The sequence below is a fragment of the Vidua macroura genome, chromosome 2, assembly GCF_024509145.1.
Source record: "Vidua macroura isolate BioBank_ID:100142 chromosome 2, ASM2450914v1, whole genome shotgun sequence".
Classification (NCBI taxonomy): domain Eukaryota; kingdom Metazoa; phylum Chordata; class Aves; order Passeriformes; family Viduidae; genus Vidua; species Vidua macroura.
Window position 1 is genome coordinate 51,105,233 of NC_071572.1, and position 16,936 is coordinate 51,122,168.

Here is a 16,936-nt window from a genome sequence, read left to right on the forward strand (position 1 = left end):
TCTGAAAAATGAAGCTCTACTTATGTTTAAGGAAGTTTGAAAGTTCAATTGTGCCAAAGAAGAAAACTATCATCATCCTTTTGCTTCACTTAGTATTTAAATGCACCTAAATCTTAACAACAAAGTAGGGAGCAGCAGAAAATTTAAACTTGTTTGCAGTTACCTGTGTAATGTAAGTAACATGTAACACATTGTTACACACCTTTTGGACTTAGGTTTTGAAGTCTTCATGCACAAATATCAAGTTGCTTTAATGCAACATGATGGCAAAATGTGAGAAATGTGAATAATTGAGGCCAAGCTACAATTTTCTAGGATAAAATGGAGTCATTTAGCCAGCTGGAGAGGGAAGAAAGCATTTTCCATAAGCTTTGCCAGATAGGCTCTAAGGAAACTTTCCTCAGGCTGCACTAGGAGCCATCAGTGAATCTGTTAGAATATAAGATTTTTACTATCTTCCATCAACCCTTTTCAATAATCATCTACACTGTACACCATGGGTATTTAAAAAAATCATGAATCATACACCAAAACAACTTGGAATGGACTTAAAAATTATAATACATGGGGGGAAAATGGGGTTTACGGATCTTACTGAGCTTCTAGCTTGTTTCATTATTCCCATTCCGTTAACTTTTTTTAAGGGTGTTGGATTTCATCAAAAGAATATGAAGAATTGTATTCTTTTATGATAATATGGGTTTATGAGAAAACCCCAGAGTTCTGGAGGCCATAGTGAAAAATGTAGGGTTCACTGGCACTACAAAGGGGCCTGCACATGTCTGACTCTGTGGTCAAATTAGCTAGTCCTTGAATGGACAGCTCAGGGAAAGCGAAGGAATAAAAATGTGAAAACAACAGGTAGGGAATGGCTGCTCATTTGGAGGGCATAAAATTTTCTATCATTCTTCATTCACAAATTTTATAACTAGGTGAACAAGGGTTGAAGAGCTGGATGATCATGCTATAGCATCTCCAATGCATTCACACTTCTGCTGCATAGTTTGAAGCAATCTAGTAGACAGTGAGTTATGTGAAAACTTATTGTCATGACAAAGACCATAAAAAATGGAAAATGAGACAATTAAAGAACCCGTGACAAATTTTATAACAAGTATAGAAAATAACACAAAGGTAATCCATTGTATTATCTTTTCAAGGTGGTTCTCACATGTTGTAAATAGGGTTTATAGTACTAGCTATTTTTTTGCTACTTTGCCATCAATCACCCTGAGGCATTACTAAACTATTACTTATCTGCTGACAGGTAAAACGAAACTTTAGTGCTGATATTACTGAAGTTTTATTAGTAAGCATCAAGAGCACAATAGTAACCAAAAGACAAAAAAGTAAACTGTTAAAATATTACGCAGAAGTTTTTAGGTTCTTCAGTTTTCTTTTGCTCTCATGGCAGTTTTTCTGCTTGAATCATTTGAACTGACTGGAAAGGGAAGACAATAGGCTCATGGCTGACAATTTTTCTTTTGTTGTTGCCTAGCTTTTGAGTAAGAATTTTTTTGTACTGCTACCTGATATCTAGAGAAACTTCAGGTTTTGGACAACCACACTTTTGTAAGAGGTATATCATTTTTGTGCTTTTCTTTTAGCTTCCCAGTGTGTCCAAATTCTGGGTGCAGGAAAATGTTAAGTACTGGACAATTAATGAACTGAAACTGAAGTATCTTTATGTAATTCTTATTACTAAATCAAAATATTTCTGCATGAATCTTGTTTCCCTTTTCATATCAGCCTTGACAACAATTACAAAGAAGAGAGCATTATCTCAAAGGTGGGTATTGCAGAGAACATCAGCAGTTTAAATAGCACCACCAAGTCAAAAAGACCCATGAAACTGTGAATTGTACTAAACATATTGTACAAAATACTTGAAAATAACCATCTAGGTTACCCGTTGGTAAAGGTCCTCTCAAAATGTATCTTGTCCAATCTTCTCATCTTGTTCAGCACAAAATGAAGCTGGATGAATTTCACCAGAGTCTGTCTTTGCAAGCATAAATTTTAAATATATTGAAGCTTTATATTTGCTTCATAGTTTTCTTTGAATAGAGAAGACTAAAAATCAATCACATATCTGGGATTTAGCTGCTTCAAATAGAGGTCAACTGGAGAAGAGCTGGCTTGGTATTAAAGATAATCTACAATGTCAAGGTAAATGTTTAAAGCAAGCAGTTTTTAAAATACTGATTTTAATAAGATGCGTGACCCTGATGCCTGTTATTTAGTCTTGCACATCTTGCTAACATTAGCTTTTCTCTGCAGAGAAGCCACTGCCATTTGCTTCAGCAGCAGATGTATGTATTAAACTTCTTCATACAGCAATTTCTCTGCTTACCAAAATTCTATTTGCCCGCTTGTTCCAGTGACAGGCTCAGCCTGCTATATCTAGATGAAAATTAAAATTATTTCACTCTGGACTAGAATGGACTTCATTCTAGAAGTCTACTTTTTAACAAGTCTAGTTGTTCCTTTGTAATTTACTACTGATATGATAGATTACAATATTATATTATTGCAACAATGTCTTTTTTTACCTTTGCCTTCTGATGCTTCTAAAGGCATGGAAACACATAGATTTCACAGATAATACTGAACTGACATGGCATGTGAAAATCAGAATGATACAGATGATAAAGAATGTTATAGTGGTTCAAGTATCAGCAGGAAATAAAATTAAATTAATTTTGAAATATAAAAAGAAATACTCTAGAATGCATGGATAAGACAGTTTGGATCGAATTCTAAGAATGCTGAATTCTGAGGGAGCTTTGCCATTTAATCAACTCAGCTGATACTTAGCCCTTGGCAAATATTATGCAAGGAAATCAAAGGATGGTAGATGGCAATAAATTAAGTATGAAATTGTTTGAAATATTTGCTTTTATATGCAAGTCGCTATGTTGGATGTGTGAGAATCCGTGTTAAAGAATTCAATCCAAAAAAAACATATTCTGGAGTTGGTATCTCATTGCTTTAGCTTCTGTTCAGCCACACAATTAATTTTGAACATGCACTTATTTCTGATTCCTGGAGTCAAGGGTGACACTGGAGTTAGTATGGAGATGCTGAGCACAGCAGCCTGAGGAGGACTGCACACTCCTTGTGATCAGTGCTTCCTATCAAACACTTGCAGTGCATTTAGGAGTTGATAAGTCTGCTGTGTAGCTCGCCTTGTGTGCTTTTCCTGATGGCGGACTGTTCCTATCCACAGAAGATAAGCACTTCCATCCAACCTGGTGTTGCCTGCAAACTGGCTGAAGGTGCACTCTATCCCCTCATAGTGGGGATAGTGGATAAAGTTATTAAACTGGCCACAGTACTGAACCTTGGGGAACACCACTAGGGACCAGTTGCCAGCTGGATGTAACTACATTCACAGCACCCTGGGCCTGTCCATCCAGACAGTTTTTATTATCCATAGTGCCATGGAAGAAGCACAACATCAAAGGTATACTTACTTGCAGGATTCTCCAAGCAGAAACTGCATCCACGAATATAGAGGACTGGAAATTTTCCTAAATTTTTGATTTTGCCTTTCCTAGAAGCCTAAGAGGGATGAAGGCCTGGTATGACTGTGAGACAGGAAATGTGTTTTCATCTTATTTTGCTGGTCAGAGATAAAACTAGAAAGGAGAAATGGGGAGATCTAAATGACCTTTATTTTCACGTATGTCTTAAATTATTTTGGGATGTATTCTATTAGAAATAACTAGACTATAACCATAGAAACACAATGAGATTTACAGTCATGTTGGAGAGAACACGGGCAAACCAGGGTTGCCTGTCATGACTAGAACATATATTAACAGGTTGCTTACATCCTCGGGCTGAGGAAGAATTGAGCAAACATTTTTTTTTTTGCAATTGTTTTCTGTAAAAGAAAAAGGAAATAGTTTGTAGCAAAACCACATTTGCATCATGGTCCTCATACCAAAAGTACTGAGGTGATCTAGCAGCCTACAGCAGATGTAGTCTAGAACAGTTGTGTTGAGCTCAACAAGCAGAAATAGCTAGAAGTGATCACATGCAGTGGAAAGAACTATTTAAAATGACATAGATATTTAGCAAAGTTACAGAACTCACTGAAATGTATTCTCTGACTGCTTGTTTTTATAAATGGGCTTGAGCCAGTGCTGGTTTTTTTAGTGTCCACCCTGATCCTGAAACTGAAACTGCAGAACTAACTGCATAAAACTTTTGTGAAAGAGACTTCCAGCTAATGACAGTGGGCAGATAGGTAGGATGTTCCTCTGTAAAAGAAGGTCACTGGGTTAAGCTGCAGACTAAAATTTCAATTCCTTGAAAAATTACTTAGCCACCAAGCTGTTGGGTTGTTTTCTGTGATTAGTAATTTTCTTTGAGAAAAAGGAGAGATTCCAAAATGGTGAATATACTGGATTTTTAACAGCTAAAAAGGCCATTTTATATCTTCTTTTACCTGAATAAAATAGGGATTTAAAAAAAAATAGATTAAAAAAAAATGCTTGGGCAATTTTTTGTCATAAATCATTTGATTCAGCAGAGTAATTGACAAGAAATGCCTTTGCAGAATAGTTCAAATAATCTAGACTTTAAGATTTAAGATCTAAATAAGAAATATACATAGGAATTAAAGATCACACTCTATAAAGAGAAATTAAGTTTTGAAAGTGAAAATTTAATGTGTTGCCTGGGACATAACATCCTGAAATAACTATTGGATTCACAAGCAGCTCAATCTTAATGTCTCATGCTAGGGCCATGAAGAGATTTAAGTGTGTCTTGTGCGTTTTTTTGACAAGTCAGAAGTATATCAACTGTGTGCCACAACAGGACCATATTAGAGATACCAGGAGCCTAACCCATGGAATGATTTGAGGTCCCCACCTGTAGAAATGAAAATGCATAAATGTCATAACTCTTCCTGTGCTCTGCAGTGAAGGCAGCTGCACTGCAGTACCTCACCCTGCCATTTGCTGTCTGATATATCTAATCTGCCTCAACTGTCCAGTCTCTTGCTATGATTCATTTTGTCAATATGTGTTTGTCCTCATACCCAATTTTGCTACTTTACATGTAGAAGCAGCTCTTTTCCCTACTGAGATACAGATATTGGAAAGTCTGAAGTGCAAAAGTTATATTATGAAATACTGAACTTAATCAGTATATCCTATACTTGTGAGAACAGTTAGGATTTTACCCATCGTAAATGCATAGAGGGCTTCTGTTTACTTCATCCTGTTTGGATAGCTATGTTTTTCATTTTTCCTTCCAGTTTTATACCATGTCTTAGCATTGGCTTCAATCATGGATTGTGTTTTCTTTGCCTTCAGATTCTACTTGCATATGCTTGTTTTCTCTGTTTCCCTCATTATCCACTTTTGCTGTTCCAAATATTGTTTCCTTTATAGGTCTGAAAATGTTTATTTTCTTTTTAGGACAACTTCTGTGGTAATCAAGACTTCTTAACCATCAGGTTCCTATATTCAAGCTTTTATGAGCAAAACTGCATTTTCATTCCTGTTACTTAACAAGAAAAATAAAGAAAGTAAAAGAGTAAGATTTCAGCACTTGTGAACCTGGATGAAAACTGAAATTTTCAACTTAAAGAAGGTATATTCCTGAAGTTCATAAAGAAAGTTGAGAGATATATTTAGACGAAGGTGTCCTTGTTCCTCATCATCTAGAATGGAATCCTCTGCTCAGATCACATTGCAATACCTTCCAACAAAGCTGCCTAGGACTTCTTCCAGCAGAAACCTAAGTCCACTGGAGAAGAAAGGAGAAAAACATATACACTCATATCTTGCCTTCATATAGGTTTGGAATATGGCTAGGAGATAGATTTCATACAGATTCCACTTTATATTTAGCCAAATATGAACACCTGTATTCTCAAACAGAATTCTTGCTGTCATCCTCACTGCCATCATTACTGTGTCACCCATGCGTCCCAACCTTCCAATTGCCCCTACACCTAGCACTTGTCCTAAACATCTTCATCCACATCTCCTGACATTGAAATCTCCTTTACTTCAAATGAGTTTAAAATTCAAATGGCTTCTTAATAGATGCTAGTGAAAAGCAATATTGCCACCATTTGTCTTTGATAAAATACCATTTGTCACTATTGTTAAAGTCTCTGTTCCTCCTCCCAAAAGTCTGCTGACAGGAAGAAGGTGTTACTGCTGCCTTTGATTCTGTCACATGTGTTTTGTTTTGCCTTTTTTTCTTCTTGTAGTTTTCCCATCTTTAGGGCTTGCTTAGATGATATTTGAGAGTGTCACTTCTTCAGGAGTGGAAGTTCTGTCCTACTTTATCCATCCCCAAAGGTGTTGAGAGACAGAAAAGCAAAACCCATCCCTTCTCTGCTAATGCTTTGCCCTTCACAAAACACAGAGCAGGAGCAGCTGCTCTGTACATTTAATATACTTCAGCATTTTAATGCTGCCCTCAGATGTGAGAAATTCAGTTCCTCTGTTACCTTTTCTCCCAAGGACTGATCACTACAAAATTTAGAGACTGCAAGAAGAAGGAGTTCATTGACTTGCTTTGTCTCCCCAGCAACCAGAGATGTTTGTGTTTTTTGTTAGTCTACTTTTACATGGGAAAGCATGTGATCACTAACAAAGAGTAACTTAGGCTAGACACCTTAGGCCTCCACTTGATTTAAGAAAGTCTTCTCAATTTGGCATTAGCAAATGGGTTTTCTAAGGCAGTTGCTACTGCAGTGTCTTTTCTTCTTCTCAAGGGAAGTAGCCTATAGAACCATTTTTGTGAATTTATCTTGAGATTTCTGGCTGAAGGAATTTTAGTGAAGATTTAGTATTTTATAGACAAAGGTTTCAGACTGAAGTACTTTGAGTAGAAAAATGAAGCATTCCTGAAAAGGTATAAAAAACTCTAGGAGACTGAGTGTTTAAAAGAGCAATTTTTCAGTTTTCTCCGATACTGTTTTCAGCAGAAAACCACTTTTGAAATATGAGAATCTGTGCAGTGTTTGGGAGAGCTCAGAAAAGCCAGATCAGGACCTACATTGGTTATTCCGTATATACTACCAGCACATGTCTGGAGAATTTGGTCCTTTATTCAAGTATGCCTGTTACAGTGATCTGCCAACTGATGTTAACAAAATACTCCCACCAGTTTCACTGAGTGATGGATTGAGCCCTGAGGGCTCTGCGTGGTTGTGCAGGCCAGTACTGACTCATTGTGTGTCTGTTAATTTTTTTTTTACCCATCCAACCTTGCCACACAAAGGGTGTTGGTAAGCCACATAATGGAAAGCACGTAAAACTAGTTTTTTAGGTAGAATATAGCCCTTGTGGGTAAATAATCATACTTTCCTTACTCAAGTGCTGCATTAGAAACAATATTCGGTATAAAGTGTTTGTATAGATAGCCTGATTGTAAAGCAAGATTAATACGAAAGGCAAGAAGTCTGCAATAAAACCTCCTAACTTAAATCATCTGCATTTGTGTACAAGCATTCATATTTAGCAACAGTCCCAAGGCTGAGATTAAAGCCGTTTGGTAGGTTACTTCAAGGCCTTTTTATTGCTAAATCTTATTATGTCTCTAAAATGTAGAAATTAATCACCTGTCATCAAAGCTACAGTGGATTATTGACTTCTAAATGTCTCTACGAAGTGATTCATGACAGAATGAAACAGGAGACTGAACTAGCACTGAAATTCTTTTTGCATGTGATAAAAAGGATCTATTAAAAGTGTTTGAACAAATGCTGGCTATTAGGTAATCATCACAAAGGGTTTTGTTATCAAAACGTGGTGCTCCTTGAATAACCTTATTCAGTTACATAGATTTGCAACACCAAACCCCTAATGGGGAAGATATCTGGAGAATTTAGATTGTTCATCTGAGAAGCCTGACATTAGCTAAATTACAGCAGGATATTCTGATCTACCTGCAAGACAATGATGGTGGAGTATTGTTTGCATGTGCTCCCAGGTATTTTAACACAAAATCATGTGGGTATTCTAATTAAGAATCATTGGGTTGTGACAGGAAAATTTCTTATGATTTGGATATTTGGCTGTATATTCAATGTCAGTTTTTCTTTGAAACATGTCAAAAAATGCCATGAGGATGTACTGCTGAGGGGAGGGGAAATCTGGCTTTTGACTAAGTTGAAGTGAGTTTCTTAAGGATATATAATGGTCCCTATTCAGTTAAAGCTATCATGCAGCTGGAAAGTGACTGTATGATGTGGTCCAGGGATGCAAGCTGCATTGTCTGGGACTTCTAGGAGAAGTCTATATATTCCTGACTGCTCCTGACAAGCCTGTGTTCGTCCTACTAGGAGGTCCTGCTGAAAATGAGAAGGGAAGTCCTCCATAAGGATGTGTTGATATACATTTCTTCTTCAAAAAGGGAAATGTTAAAATTATTTTCTAAGAAAATCAAGATGGAAAACATAGAGGCTCTGAAAAGATATCCTAGGTGTTTTCCTTATGCTAGAAGGCCAGGTTTACAGCAAGTATCTTTGGAAAGGTAATTTCTTAATGTATTTTCAGAGTTTCTGCAGCTTTGCGTTCTTTTCCCCGGTCCTGGGCAGCTCTGGAGCCAAGCTAAAGGCGTTGCTTCTCGGCTGGACAGGGGTGCCGCATGGTCCGGGCGTTCTGGCGTTCAGCGCACCGGGGTGGGCTGGCCGCGCTCTGTAACTGCGCTGGGAGGAGGCGAAGAGGTGAAGGAATGACTACCTTGTCCTTGCGGTTGGTTGGAGAAGGTTTATTGTCGCGTGGTGCTGCGATGGAGAGCAGTGGCTACTCCCTAGTGTCACGTGGACAAGATGGCGACAGGACCGAGGGCGCATGGGGTTTTATAGGGGGCAGGCAGACACCGGCAGAAGCCCTCCCACCCAATGGGGACAGGTAACATGGGGGGTGACGTGAACCATGGCAACCAATGGAAACATGACAGGGGCGTGTACAGGGTTCCGGGACGAACAGGGATACAGGGATGGGGTAACTGACACGGAAGTTTCAGGAATGGACAGGGGGTGGTTACAAGACTGATGCAGGGAAGCCCCAGTGGTGAGTGACCTGGAGCGAACCATCGCGGAGGGAATACAGGGGTACACAGAACCGGCTAACTAACATTATAAAACCTCTAATCTGAACGCAACCCGGGATGCAACAAGTTTCCGTAAGTCACACTATGAGGCTGCAGAGAGGGCCTCAGTTTTCTTCTTTTAACAGGGAGGGGTACTGGCTGAAGGGTACTTCCTCCCTAGAATTTCAAAGCACGTGCTCTCACAGTAACTCTGCACACTGGCACCAGGTGTACTCCCATTTATCTGTTGCTTACATGCATTATAAGACAGATACTCACTGAATTTTCATTTAGAGTCACTTTTTTGTCTAACACAAATTAGGGGAATATGAAGGAAAGATGTTCAGAAGACTGAACATTATGTTTTTAGCTATGAGATTGGGGGAAAGAGAGATTATAATTGCAAAAATAATGAAACACCTGTTTTCCTAATCCATGTGCAAACCCAGAATTTCTCTCTAGCTGTTCAGTACCCCTCATCAGAAGTTGCTGGACATACCTTAGCTGCTAAAGTCAACAGTCTTGAGTTCCTACACTCCTCCTGCCATGTGATTACTTCCACTGGGCTGAGAAACTGCATCTTCCTCTATCCCTGCTTCTATTTTCCACATTGATTTTTACAGAAAAATGGTGACATTGATTTGGATAAAAATGGAAATGCTTTTGATAGCACCATGTGGTGTCAGGCAATTTGGGCACTTAAAATGATTACTCTCATTCAATCCAACCTGCTCAGAAGGGAATTTGTGTGTGCATGTGTCTGTGTTTGCCTGCTTCCTCTGTGCTATGAAAAGTTCCTTTTTTAAGCCTTGTGGCATGTACAGCGTTTTCTGCCTTTGCTCTTTTGCCAGTTTGCTGCTTCTGTCCTCACTGTTGTAACTGTGTTGTTAATTTTGAACTCCTATGGCTTCGTTGTGACTAACAGTATTACATGAGACCTTGGATGCACATTCATGCTGTGCATGTGCACTGTGTGCCCATGGTCCCTGCAGAGATGCCAGATTATTGATACAGAGGAGAGAATCAACTTGCTCCACAAGTCACGTGGACATTCCAGTGTGAGCGAACGTTTTCAGTTCTTGCTCCTGTGCCCCCCAGTTGTAACTGGCATTCCCTCTGTTTATGGTTAAACAGTGCAGGGCACGCTCCTCCTCCCACACCTTACTTGTGCTGAACTGTGCTGCTGCCTTGTATTAGTGGTTTCTCCTGGAAACAAACTCAGCATTACACACCTGTGGGGCTGTCCAGAGGGCTGTTGCATCCCAGCGTGCATAAGCACGTGGGGTTACTCACCTGGACACACAACTTTGCAGTTTCCTTGATGAGCTTCATGAGCTTTTTGTTGGTCCAGTCCTCAAATTTCTCAACATGCCTCTGGATCAGAGCTCAGCCATTCATTTGTGTCAGCCACCCTGTTTAAATTCTGTGTTGTCTGCAGATTTGCTGAGGATGCAATTTGTGTCATCATCCATGTTGTTAATTAAGATGTTGAAAAATATAAGCCCCAGTACTGACCCCTGGGGTATTGTGCTTGTTACTGGATAGCAGCCATATGTTGAATCATTGATCACTACCCTTTCGGTATGGCAGCGCAGCCGATTTTCGACACACCTGACAGTTCAGTCCACTCAACACTGCTATTAACATAGAAAAACCTATCCTTTGGGGATGGGATTATTTTTTCATTTTAGAATAGATAACAATGGAAAAATATCAGCTGTTTAAAATGTGGCAGGTGTGGCCAGTGATGAAATCAGAGTCCATGTGGGCCTCATACTGTATTCAGTACATTTTGGGTTAATTTTTGAGCCAAGTAACACTGTCACATCAAATTGACTATGAATTATCTTCTTTTAATATTTTTTTAAAAATATGTATTTGCTGTCAGTACAATACCCTTTTTTGTTTATACATTTTTACTGGGACCTGTGGTCCAGCTGAGGTCAATAAAAGCTTGCCTGAACTCCTAGGAATGTTGCTAGGTAGTACTAACATTTTTATCATTGGTATTTGCAAACACCTTGTGGCAATGCTGTAGAAATGTAAGTGTAAGATTCAGATGTGACTGATGCAGATACCATAGCTATCATCCTACTAATATCTGTGGCAAATCTGAGAAATTAATCTTTTAGAAATGCAGCCTTTTACCTTTTGAAATAAAACACTCTACTGCTGTCTTAAAAGCCTCACAGTGATATTTCCAACTTGTACCCTTTTAGGCAAGGACAACAGAAGGAGTCTTTTCCCTTCTCTTAGAAATATGTTACTGCTTTTCTTATGATTTTTTATTAACTTTTATTATTATTAACTTTTAATCAAAACATTGTTGAAGAGATTTTTCAGCATTAAAGTGGAGGTGGGAATTCAGTACTGGCCTATTATTTAAGAACATTGGCTTTGTCACTCTGCCAGAGACTGGCTAGAGAGCTTGGCCTTAGATAAGCATGTAGCTTAGAAAACTGAGAGATGCAGAGACCTTGTTATTCTCCAGGTCTTCTATATGTTTTCCATTCTGATAGGCACTAGCTTTCCTGTCTTTATTCCTCTTTCCTGTAGATGACAAAAAAATTGAAGGAAGTAGAAAAGAAGTAGAAAGCCTAAACTCCTTGCTAGTGTTCTCTCAGCTTGTCTTCAATGGCACACCTATGAGACAGGGAAAAAGCCACAGCTGTTGGAGGAAGGACTTAAGAAGAGAGAATGAGGGTGATAACAACAGAGTGGGTGAGTCCTTGCCGAGGTATGCATGTCTACCAGGGAAATGGGACATGCCTGCTTCCCTAAAACACTTGTATACCAGGAGTATTATTATACTTACAACTGCCTGTGCTGAGAATATCAGAAAATTTCTTTTCAGTGTTTCATGTGAAAATGAGGACTGAAAGCTCTTTGTGCTCTAGTCCGTAACACAAATGCTATTGTTAATGAATGCATAAAAAAAATGAGACAAGTAATGACATTTTTTGAAATTATGTGTTTAGAACTATCTGGTTTTAAGAAGATTCATGTAAAATACTTCCTTTGTGGGGTATTTTCAGTTCTTTCAGATTCACAGACGCACTGCCATTACCTGGGTTGGTCTTCAGAGCACAATTAGTAGCAGAGGTTCAGTAAATTCCAAACCTTATACAGAAACCAGGTTCCTCATTATCAATGAAAGAAGGAAGGCACTGAAGAGAATCTTTCACTACTTTCCTTAGCCAAAGTAGCTACACTTCTCTGTAATATGAAAAAACCTCTCAGACCCTGTCTATATGAAAGAAGCATCATCTTTGTACCATGGGGAATATTGAAAGGGCACCTTTCCCCTCTAATCCTAAAATGGCAGCCAGGAAAAGAGTTTAGATGAAAGCCTCTAAATCACAGTGATCCCTCCCTAATTATGGTGTACCTCAGTCTGTTTACGGCACCTTTGAAAAAGGAATCTGCTGGCAAGTGCAGCGCAAAGGTGCAGTTCATGAATGGCTTTCGTGAATGAATCAAATGGTCTTGGGCTGGTGTAAAATATGTACAAGTGAGATCATACTTAGTTCTTTAAATTAACTGATAGCTACCCTAACATCTCATAGTCTCATGCCATCTGACACTTAGATACATGTTTTATTAGAAAAGTCAAGAATGGGGATGTGTTTTTCTGTTTACTCACAGTTCAGTAGTTCAAAGAAGAATTTCTGGGAATGTGTTGTATATATTTGTGCCCCTTGAGACACATTCTCTTTTGTTTCTCCTACACTGATCCATTGTAACATTTCTGATGTCAGATGACTTTCTTGTACAGCAGTGTTCTCTGCTGAACACTGGATTTATGGAGAGCAAAATTTGGGGTCCTCATTCTCACATTTTCTGCTTTACTTGTTTTCAAGTGAACTTCTTGCTTCACTTTTGATGGCACAGTTGGCGATCCCTGAATCCTTCTGCAGAGCTCCATTTTCTCTAGTAGCATATGGGTATCTAACAGGTGGAGCAGACACTGTACAAATGATAATTTGCCTTTGGGTCTTTTCATACTTCAGCTTCTGTGAATCTGGCTGTTGCATTTTTTACTAATTTGCTATTTTAAACTTGGGGTGGTTTTTTTTTTACTCATCATAATCCAGCACATTTCTGATGTGTCTGAACAAGTTTAAAAGATTGCTACAAACTGAAAATCCCCTATGCACAACTTTATGATTCTTGCTCCTCTTCCTACTCCTCCCTCTCTACTATCATGTTGTTGTGGTTTATGAAACTCTTTTAGGCGTGACAGTACCTTTTCCTTGTCTCCTGTGAAGCTTGTCTCTTGTCTAGGCTCCTTCCTCGATGCTTTTCATCACTGATTTGTGTAAACTACCTGCCTCTCCTTAAGGTTTGATCACCATATGGATGCCATGTGCTTGCCCTGTCTCCTGCTTCTTTACAAGAAGTGTGGGGAAGACCCTGAGCATCTCACCACTAGTTTAGAGGAGCCATTAACCTTGCTGGAAAGGATAAAGAGGGTGGGTTAAGGAATATTTTGCATCACTAGACTGATGCCAAGTGAATCTGACCAATTGTGTTTATGCACGCAGTCAGCACCAGACACACTACTGAGAATTAACAGACAATAAAATAATGGATGCATTAAAAACACCTATGACAAATTCAATACAAGAATTGACATACAGGATAAGTGGAAAGGTGAAGTGCTGGTGAAAGTCTTAAATTTCAAGCTGAACTTTTTTTTCACCCACAGGACTTGCTGTTGCAACTTCTGGGCTGTTCCGTGGTTGCTTTAATTTATATGACTAATGACGTGAAAGATGTAAAACCTGTAAAAATACAGTGTTTGGCTGCTTAAATTAAGTTTATGAGTTTTTCTTAAGCCTGCCAAACAACTTAAATATTTCATGGCTTTCACAGGCTACAGTTCTAATATTTATAACTCTTGTGTGCAGATTTCAAAAATTATAATTATGACTCCCAGGATCCCAGATATAGCAGATGTTCAATATTTTTGTACGATGTTGGCAGAAATGCTTTTCATGCTCTTTTTGATCTCAGTACCCCATGTATTGTATCTGCTACAACAAGCTGTTGATAAGAGAGTTTATTGTTATTTCCCTGTAAAAGACTCTGTAGGGCAGATTCAGGATGGCATATAAAGGAGAATGAATGAGAATTCAGCCCTAATGAATAATGAGGAACCCTGTGCAGTGCATTCTTTCAAATGGTGCCCTAGTAAATGGTGTATAAGATGTCTCTCATCTCAGATCCACACAGGACTTTTGGAGTTATTGTGACCCTTTCATTTTAGGCTACACATCCTTGCCCCATTCGCCTGTATTGATGAATCATGTCATTTCTCATTCTCTCTTGTATATTCACCCCCATGGTGCCTGTGTTCCCTCTATGAGAGTGCAAGAATAGCCTTATTTGAGTCGGATGCCAAAGCCCATATATATGTTTTAATCAGAGAGCTGATGTGTGAGATAAAATTGTGGCACTGACTAGGACTTCTCTAATTATCTGCTTGCATGAGAAGAAGAGAAATGAGCTTTAAGCAGCTGGGCTTGTCTTAGCTCTTGCCATGCTTTAGTTATATTGTGTGCCCTATTACTGTAATTGGGCTTTTTTTCTTACAGCCATATTGGGTACTCAGTTAAACAGTTAAACTTCACTGTCACTCAAATGATTGTCCCAAATTTACAACACCATAACTGTAATCACACTCTACCCTTTTACAGACAGATTTTAATGCAGTCCACAAAGGTCAAAATGGGAAAAAAAAAAAAAAGAAAAAAAAAGAATATCACATTAGTAGGTTAATACAATATCCTACAGGATTACTGTAAATGCTTAACAGTAGAAAGTAGTAGAGGTCATTATGAAAATCAAATTATGTAAATTTAATTATACAATTATTAATTTAAGTCACAATTAGAAATGTGCAGAAGGCATTAAATTTCACACAATTTTTAAAGAATTGCTTATAAAAGATTCAAATTAGTACCTGGCATCTGATTTTCAGTATTAACTTAAAAATACCCATACAAATATATAATTTAGATTCAAAACATAATAAATTCTGAAAAAAATATAATTTATTGATGTACAGACCTCTTCTATTATCCATGCCTATAGTACAACTGTAAGAAAGCTAATATACAATGTTTTCAGGAATTATTTGTGTTGAAGCTTGTTTGTTTGTTGTTTCCTCTAGTTATGCACACAATGAAATACTCAAACAATGTGCAATGTTGCCAATTGCTATTTACAAACAAAGAATCCACCAAAATCGAAATATACAAAGCATGCAATGGGGAAAATCCTTGAAGCTTGCTGAGATTGTCTGGAGCAGAAGAGGGTAAGTAAAATGATGTGTTCAAATTGGTGGCTTCGGATCTGATAAAACTACTCTGGACAACAATCAGCTGTAGGAGATTGTTTGGTAGATTTAACACACAGATCATTATGTGAGTTTGAACAGCACTACCCAGCTAGTGCTAATAGATTTAAAGTTGTATTATTTAGGGAATATTTTAGGGCAATATTTTATATACTAAATGTAAGTTGAGATTAAAAGAGTAGTTCTGGATATCCAAGGAAATTAACTCACACATGTTGCACTTATCTATTTATGGGGCAATATAAAAATCAACATCGAATTATGGAACTGGATGTCTGGAACCATAGCAACAATGTTTAGCATGCTGGTCAAAGACCCTTTCACTGGTTTTCCTTTCTCATAACCATCTGTTTCATTCTCTTGGAAGATAAGTCAATTTACCATCTTTCACATGTTTGAAATAGGTGGTCCTTTTGCATCTCTGAGGTACAAAAGTGTCTTAAACACAGATCTAAAAATCAGTGTTTGCTTTGGAAGAGTTTCAGTAATTTTAGTTCTGTGTGTTTTGTATCCAGTATTTGTAAACTGAAAAGGTTACTTGTCTTCTGAGCTGGGTTCTTCTGTACACTCTGGTTAAAAAGTATTCTTGACTCTGTGTCTTTCCAGGAGATACATTACCACCCAGAACTGATGCAGAGGAGTTACTCAAAAGCCTGTAAAATTAACAACACAGCCATGGGCAGTGGACTGAAAATGCTAATTAATGTCTCATCGTGGACTGTGGGATGAGGCAAAATTCATTATTGTCCTGGCTCTGCCACTCAGTTCACTTCTGGAGATTTTGTATTTTAATGTAAGTGGACTGGCATTTCTGACTGAGTTTAGTTAAATTGTCTGTTCAGAGAACATTTTCACATGCTTCTGTGGAGATTAAATGCCTTGCAGACGCCTCTAGTTTTCCCTGGACAAAGCTGTTATTTATGGGCATCATCAAACCCATGCTCCACTCTAGCAAATCTTATTGTTTCTACTTTTCACCTTTGTCCAGTTCTAAGTTACAGTTTTCATTTGATTATTATACCAGGTCTGAGTTTGCTGGGCTGCTTTTTGCCCAGAATTGAGTTTTTCTGGGATGCCAAACAGAAAAAGTTCCGATATCTTAAAAAACCCAGATGGATGTGGGGGCTTATTTATAATAATTTAACAATTCATCTAAGATAGTGTCTTACAATATCTATAGATTGATGTCTTATGTTAGTAAGTGATTATGAGGAGCTGATATTTGGAAAGGAACAATTTTGTGGCTTTTTAAGATCTTCAAAATGTATTTCTTGTTTTTTACTACAAATGCTTCATTAGTAAACACGCGCAGTGTCTGGGGAAATTTGTAAGTTCTGCTACATCTTTGACTACTGAAAAATGTGCAGACATGAAGAATGCAGCTGCAGCATTTTGAGGGAAGGCTCCTCCTTGCACTTGCTTTTGAAAGCACCACTTGAAATAATGCAGATACTGTGTTTTGATGGAGCAAACAACAGAAAATGCAGATTGCATTCCTGCTTC

General features: G+C 38.2%; 1 long non-coding RNA gene across 1 annotated transcript; it reads left to right on the forward strand.

Moving 5' to 3' along the window:
• Window positions 1–11,707: 11,707 nt before the first annotated feature.
• LOC128802881 (uncharacterized) lies at window positions 11,708–16,096 on the forward strand. The gene is made up of 3 exons (XR_008435599.1): window positions 11,708–11,793; window positions 15,248–15,391; window positions 16,040–16,096. It is a non-coding gene; the product is annotated as an uncharacterized LOC128802881 (long non-coding RNA).
• Window positions 16,097–16,936: the final 840 nt, after the last annotated feature.